The sequence below is a fragment of the Ornithodoros turicata genome, chromosome 1 (assembly GCF_037126465.1).
Source record: "Ornithodoros turicata isolate Travis chromosome 1, ASM3712646v1, whole genome shotgun sequence".
NCBI lineage: Eukaryota > Metazoa > Arthropoda > Arachnida > Ixodida > Argasidae > Ornithodoros > Ornithodoros turicata.
The window spans coordinates 89,456,043-89,464,306 of NC_088201.1; positions in this window are offsets into that span (position 1 = coordinate 89,456,043).

The following is an 8,264-nucleotide window of genomic DNA, read 5'->3' on the forward strand; positions in this document are numbered from 1 at the left end:
GAACCTCGGCTTCTGATGGGGTATGGCAAGTACGGGCAAGTGAAGGCAGGCCATTCAATCTGCGTGTCCTTCTCGGTTTGGGCTGTGGCCGGTGTGGGAAGACTGTTGGAACGTTGTCCATGTATGTCTTCGTGCCATTTTTGAAGTGCCTTCCGCACACTCTGTGTTGCTCTGTGGGCTAAAATGTCGAAAACCTGTTGGTATAAAACACTTCTATTCAAACAATGAAATTTCAGTGTTGTATGCTTAATTTCGCCAACTGGACCCTTCCACTAAATTGGTATAGCAAGTGAGTCAGAAACATAGAGCCACATAGTCTCAAGGATGCCTCACAGCAATCCAAACTTTACTTTCGCCCAATCCAAGCTTTACTGTACTTTGATTAAACCCTTTAACTGGAGTCGAGTATGGCTACGAGACAGTCCGTTCTTAATCATGGACGCTCGAGTGACGCTTATCAGCACGTAAAATCAACAGGTATGCTGACCTTTTCGTTAGTTAAACTTATGCACGGACCACAAAGACACTTACCTTCCTCGCGTCCCTGCCCTGATGATCTTCACCACCCACAGCTTCCTCAGGCGCTTGTTCAACGGAAACTTGTGGAAGCTCAGGCCTTTATACTTCGTGGTATTGTTGTAGCATCCTGGCACACAACAAGTGTACCCTCCCATCTCATGTATCAGTTTCCGGGCACATATAACTAAAAGTCAAAGTTACCGCCACGTACACCTACAATGGTCAGTCGGCCGGGGAATCCCATAGCTCCCAGAGATCCCTGCGCGCGCCCTCTCGGTTGCAGTTAGAACTAAATAGTGAGAAGCGTCTATTGGACGGCTCTTTCTCAGATGGCTCTACACGATCAGGCAGACAAAAAAAAATACATTTCAATGTTTATTGAGTGCCTGTTTGAGAAAAACCATGGCAGTCTTGGAGAAATTGATTCCTTTGATGCTGGGCGTGGTTCCTGTGAAGTGACGGATCCCGTAAACGTCTTCGGGACAGCGGCTAAGAAAAATTTAGTCCTCCGTGAGTTGACATTCAGGTGCACTGTGTAGCTGTCGCTCACGTCCAGTGATTGAACGCACGTGCGCAGCGATCCAGTAGCGTTCCTGTCCAGGTTAATGCCGGACCACATAGGTACCACGTGCCACTCTCAGATGGCCAAAATATCGCCAGGGCATTAGTGCGCGTAGGTGTGCTTATCCATCTCCAGCTTCATGCTCGCAGTACAGTTGCCGGCGTCCAGCGCCGATTTGAGATTTTTGAGATAATTTGAGACTTTATAGACATTTTTCTCGAATGACGTGCCCGAGGCAAGCTATCTGGCAACATTATCCTCGATGTAGGGATGCAAGAATAGAATTCAGTGAATTTTTGTTACCCTCATGCCCTACAATAGAGCGTGAGCAGCGCGCAATGAACGACGTAAAGGACCTTATCCATGCACGGGAGCAGCAGCTTTTTGCTGTTCGCCAGCTGATGCATTAATTATTCGAGGAGACCTCGGTGGAATGGTGAGAGCCATTCTTTCGGAACGACCGCCTTCTCGGGAGCCAGGGTGAAGTGCCGTGTCAGCACGTGGACAGATTTTGGATACTCCAAGTCGCACACGTACACTTACCCCACGTCCGAATCCGTGGGATGACGCATAAAATCCACGGAGCTAAAATCCTCGACCCATTCGAAATCGCCGACGCGGAGGTGCTTTATCATACTGAATCCGTAACTATTATTGCAACCATGTATGATATGTACACCTCCTCTTTATCGTTACCTTTAGCCACTGCACAGAGGCTTGTTAGCCCGCAAATGACGCCTGCTCGCCTGACAGAGCCCGCCTCTAACACCCGATTTGATGGTTTTGTACATGACCTCGTCGGTGATTAACTCCAATTTTGCCCGCATGTAATTTAGAGCGCATTGCCATGAATAAGATGCCAGAGAAACGCAATGAAGCAATTCCAATCCGCGCGTGTCGTAGCACAGGCGTCGAAAGTGCTGCATCTCGTCAGCATGTAATATACTCTAAAAACAGAACTTCACCGCAGTTCTGTTTTTAGAGTGTAGGCCTACACTGGCCAGAAAATCCCGGGGTTTTTGAGGTTCTTCTGGGGTTACCCAAGCCACTTCTGGGAGCTACCCCAGCCCTTCTGGTGTTACCTCAGAAGTGTTTAGGGTAGCCCCAGAAGTGGTTAGGGCAACCCCCAGACGGGTTGGGGTTGCCCCAGAAATGGCAGGTGTGACCTCAGTGGATGCCTGGAGTTACTTTAGAGGTGATAAGTCTCTGTGATTTGGGGATATTGTGGGCAAGTCACTAAAAGTAACTTAGTTGTAACCACCATGCTCGAATGTAGTTATGCTCAAGAAAGTGGTAATTATAAGTTAATTAAATAATCACGTTGCAGGACTCTGCAACACTTGAAACACAACTCGATCATATTGAAACAAAGCTAATGCTGGGCCTCTTGTTCACATAATTAGCTTCTAATCAAACAATTCCTTTCATGATCTGTAATGAAACGGTCAGTTGGTTATATTTTTTGTTTTGTATGAAGTTTTGAATTTTTATTTACCCTCAGGGCAAGAAGCGTTACAGAGGGGAGTGGATTACAAGAGGTCACAACATGATAGTAATATGGCAACATGATAGTAGTAAGAACATACTGTGGTTTTAAATAAAGTAACGGATGAAATCGATGTGAGACAACCAAGAAGGTGGTTCCAATCCTGGCTTGTACGGGGAACGAAGGAATTTGCGAAACATGCTGTATGCGAAATAGGTATGTGCACTTTTGTGGCGATGATTGGTGCCATTAGCCATTAGGTGGAATTAACCATCGTTACTAGCTTTCTCGAAAGTAATTGAGTGGCGCTCCAAGACTAAATGTACAAGCGCTTTGTTCCTTCACCCTGAGGATTTCATTGCACAATTATAGCGCACCGGGACTGCATATGCCTATTAAAAAATTGGAAGGGAAGGGAATTGGAAGATGGAATGGTAGTCACATCACAAACACATTACAAGGAGCAAAGGACATGGATTTGTTGCCAGCAGAGTGTGCGCTGTGTGGCATGAGCGCATTCACAATAAAAATAAGAGCAAGTTCCAGCATCTAGCTACAAGCGTATAGGTATCACTGAGTTAATTATTCACACTGGGAGATATGCAGGAACACCAAAATGACAAAAGCAACACTTGGAAGCACACATATACAGCAGTACAGGCAGCACACAAAATTAGGTTCTCGAGTGAACACCCAAAACATCCCAAGCATTCTTTTAAGCAGAAGTTGTGCAAGCGCTGATATTTGTCATGATGTTCTGAATTAGTTTAGTTAGTTTCCAGGGTGTTTGGTGGAACACTCAAGAACTGCGATGTACCCACATCAATAAAAATGGCTACACTTTCTACGTCACTACCCATCAAAATACAAATATTTTGTCCATCAGGTGGTAATTCACACTTCCTAATGTGGCTAGCTCCAGCTAAAACACAACCAACAATGGATTCTCTGCATACATGCATACAAATAGAATCTGCTCCTCCCGCTTTACTTTGAGTATCACAAGCACTTCACAAAACAAGCCTTGTGTAGTCTTGATAAAACGTGAGCATGTCTTTGTTGGCCTCGTGTGTTGAGCACTACACTGTAACACCATTAACTGCAGCCCTGAGATAGCGCTGAAGCTCTGGTAAGCGCCCAAGGCGCTGCTGAATTAGTTGTTGGACCATCTGCGAAATACCGAGTGGAGTTTGATCAGAGCCAAGCACAGTGTTGCGACACCTTGATGAGCGGGAAAAAATGTTAAGCCCTTCAGGAAAGTCAACAAGTATGCAAGGTCGTGTAATTTTTGCCTCATCACACACCGCTCTGCTATTTGTATGGGAACAGATTTGGCAGCAGTCACGAGGCGCAGGATGACCCTGTTATGGCTCTCAAAGGGAAACATAGATGTTGCACGTAGTGGGACGAGGTTGCGTACTGTATCACAAAGATGCAGAAGCTGGTGGACATTATAGGTTGACACGGCTTCATTGTAAAGTCTCTCTGTTTGCTTCACAAACTGCTGAATAAGTCCCTCTGCCCTGGATAATTCATTCACTGAAATAGTAGAGTTCAGCAATAAAAAAATTGCCCCAGAGAGAACCGCGAAGTGACACAAAAACCGCTGTGGAAGCACTCCTTCAACGCAAGGAAGGCAATAGAACAGAAGCCAAAATTTCCACTCTGTAGCCTTCCACCAGGCACTCTCGTCAATACACCGTGGGAGACGTGTAGATGCTATTGGAGGATGAATGTGGCCCAGTCTTTCGTTTATGGCATTCGCTTTTCCACCGATGTATGCTTCACTTGTGCATTCTGTTACCCAGAATTCCGTTAACTGTTTTGCGACACCTTCTAAAACACAGTGCATGTTGTCAGGGGAGATGCATCGCACCACATCAAAGCCTTCCAGCTGCACTACCGCACTTAGGCATTTAATGCCATTGACGACCCCTCCGGTGTTCGTTGCTTTCTTCATGTCCCTGACCACTTCTTCATGAGTACGTATCCTGAGCTGCTCATGGTATGGATATCAAACACCTCCTGCACAAGAGTACAAAGTAAAGGTGATCGAGTCACTTATTTGTTGGAAGTAAAATCAAAGCCAAACATAAAAGCATATCATAATTTCACACCTATAAGCTGCGGATTATACGTTTAAAAACACCTTCGAAGTGACAGGGTGTGGCTTATGCGCCACTGCAGCTTATCCGACTAACTATTATTCCAGGGTGCGTTATCCACAACCTTAACTTTGCGACGGCTCCAGCTATTCCTCCACTGAAGCACTGTGAATTCGCGGTTGCAAATGACGCGCCCGTGGAGAGTGCCGAAACTGCTTGAAAATATGGTGCAACCCCATAGATGATACGGTAACACTGAGGTTGCATGATGACGACCACAACGTTGCCACAGTATTGGTTGATGACTCCTGCTCTGATTCTTTCCTCTTTCTTATTTTGTGACCAATTAACGACTGACGTAAACAGTAAGCGTCCCACTACACTCTTAAAAATGAACTTCACCACATAGCACGCTCCTAGCCAACCACCATCCCGAATGACAACGTTCTCGCCCCTGATTTGTTGAAAACCGGAGGAGGAGCCTATTTTGTGCCGTGCATAATGGTCAAAATAGGCTCCTCCTCCCGTTTTCAACAAATGTAGGGCGAGAACGTTGTCATTCTTGGTGATGGTTGGCTAGGAGCGTGCTATGTGGCGAAGTTCGTTTTTAAGAGTGTAGTACCGAATGGAACTGGGAGTAGGTGACCCCACTGCCAGTAGAATAACCGTGGCTGATATGCAGGTGCGGCTAATATGCAAGATATTTTTTTCGTAACCGGAGAGAACCAGACCCTGTGGCCTATTTGTGGTGTATCATACAGGAGTGAAATTACGGTAACCAAGAATACCCTTCACACAACAGCAAAACCCATACCGTATTACAGCGCGTTCCGCAGCATGCCGCATTTTCCAAACTTGACCAGATTAGTGTGCAGCAGTGAAACGAAAATATCTTATATTTTGTGTGGTCAAAATGATTTTACACAACTTTATGCTTTCTTTCATATCTGCACACATTCCACCGAAAAACTGCGAAATCAATGTAGTTTATTTTCCGTCTTTTCCCAATAATTTTTGTGGACCCCGAAACGATCTGAATTTTGTAAAAAAAAGTTTAAAATCCAAGAAACAACCTCCAATTTTTCCAAACTGAAAATTCTAAAAGTCGGAACCCCACATGAAGAGCGGTAATACGGTAATCAGCAGCTGACAAAGTAGCGCCTCACCGTCAATGTATTTTCCAGGGTGGTAGCACCAAGGGCACCCATCATAACCATTGTATTGCTTTCTGTTCAGGACCATAGCTCTGGCTGGGGCACCAACAAAGCATGCAAGAACGTAGACGTGCGATGATATTTGCCTTGACGTATTTGCGTCTTCCCAGATGACAGCACCAAGCTTTCTGAACTTATCAATAAACACCTTCAGGTACATAAACATGTTAGGGTGGTGGTTTGAGAACCACAGTCCACCTATTATGATGTTGTGCCATCTGGCAGGCAAAGGCATCTCGTTGATAATCAGCTGCACAGGCCATACCGACGATGGACGTGATTTGAAGACATTAGCACCATCAGTGCTAAAAGTTAGCCACGTCCGTGTCCTTCCACCAAGATTGCAGCCTCATGGTTCTGTACAGCGCTCCATCCGTGATATCACTTAGGGACCTTGACGAGGACAGAGTGCTACTTTTTTGCATGTTCTCCAGAATGGACCTCGAAAACCGTTTCAGTATCGACTGGATTTGGTGTTTGATGTCAAAAATTATGAAAAAGTTCCCTTTTGCCACAAGTTCAGTTGTATCGTATTTTGCCCTGCAAGAATTGCTCTTCACAGATCCAGTACTGACGGGATGTCTTGAGTGTCCAAGGTGCACATCGCAATCCTCACAAAAATAGTGAAGCTCTATCGTTCCCTTTTTTGCGTAATTCCAAATTTTCCGGAACATGTAGTTGCTGTTTGGCAACACCTTACTGCCAAGGAGGGCATTAATTAGCTTCAACAATCCATCAACATCTATCGAATAGAGGCCTGCTGTCACAAAGTACATCCATATAAGCAATAAAGCTTGTGCTTTTGTCGTAGTCTGGTTCGGTAAAGTCACCTCTGAGTACTCTTCCAAGAAGTTTGTTATGTCCCTGTCGTCCACACTGCTTGCCTCGGTACCATCCACCTCTGTGTCACCAAAGTCTGAATTGCCTTCGTGTATGCTTCCGTCACTCTGATCACATTCGGGCCGTATGTTGCCAACATTTGAGTCTGGAGTTGCAGTTGGACATTCTTCATCAACTTGAGGGCATTCATTCGGCACCATATTGCAATCCTGTGCTCCCCCTTGCAATGGTTGTGCTCCTTCTGTCAATGATAATGCTGCTGGAGTTGACACAACATGCTCGTCATGAATTTCCACAGGAACTTGCAGGCGACTGCAGGAGATATAATTCGAAGTTGTAGATATTCACAGAATCAACAGACTGCTAATAAGACAGCACAATGGGGAGTAAGCGTAAAGAGAAACAAATTATAAATACACTTCAGATAAACACATTTTTGTTCGTTGTGGTTGAATTATTAATTGCAGCAGCAGCAGTTATTAAATTGTTGATACTGAATGGTTGGTATTATTAGATCACATTGGTTTCAGCCATGGTATAGTTGCGAAATTTCGCTGCTCAAGAAACACACGCACCTTTCCTCCTCTGCTGGTGGTACAGTGTTGGTATGATATATGGGCTGTTCGGCTCCAAATACAGCTTGCGTCGAATTTTTGCAGCTGGAGGTGTAGCCGTAGATGTTACGCTGCCGCGGGATCCGCTGATCCGACATGAAGGTCCAGCTTCAGGTGTCATATTCCCAGCTGCTGTGCTACACGAAATGCCATGTGCTCCGTCCTCGTTGGGCACAGTGTGAGTTTCCATGCCGATGTGTGGACTACTACGTCTCACAGTTTTCTGTTTGCCGCTCTTCCATCGTTGACCTTGCTTTATTGTTGAATGCACGTTCAAACAACAAGCACGCGAGCAAAACAATACGGTTTGTCACGTTGTCACAAAATAGGCAAAACAACAAAACATCCTACATGATCCCACATCACTACAGCACCGCTCTTTTAAGTTCACCCGCCAGTGGCGGTGCGGTGCGTCGTGTCACTCTTCCTTCGAGTGGAGTAATAAGGGAGTAACGTATCGCAATCTCACTTATGCTCTGTAGTCACTATCGCATATTTTCTCAGATGTTATCGTTGTAATACAAATGATTTGCGATACTCTAGCAGTAATTTTATTTTACAACGTCTAAAGTCGCATAATATTTTTCTGCCTTCTAGTGCCATTACAACTCTTCGGCGAAGCCTTGTGAGTCTGAGTGGTCCGCTTTTCTTCGGCGGTCAGTTCGGATTATTCGCATCTGTGTCGTTTGCTGCTTTTGCTCCGCTATGTTTGCGTGTGTCAGATATTTATTTGATGACTTACGGGTAGTTGTTCCAGTAACCGATATTCAGAACTTTCCGCGTGACGTGGATGCAACAGATTTCAATGGCGACGCGGAGTTCCCTGTGTTCAAGGTATACTGGGCAGGTGACAGAAAAACACGTGGAGGTTACTATGAGGCACAAGTTGTCTACGTGGCAGGTGAGTCAGATGAGATTTATAAC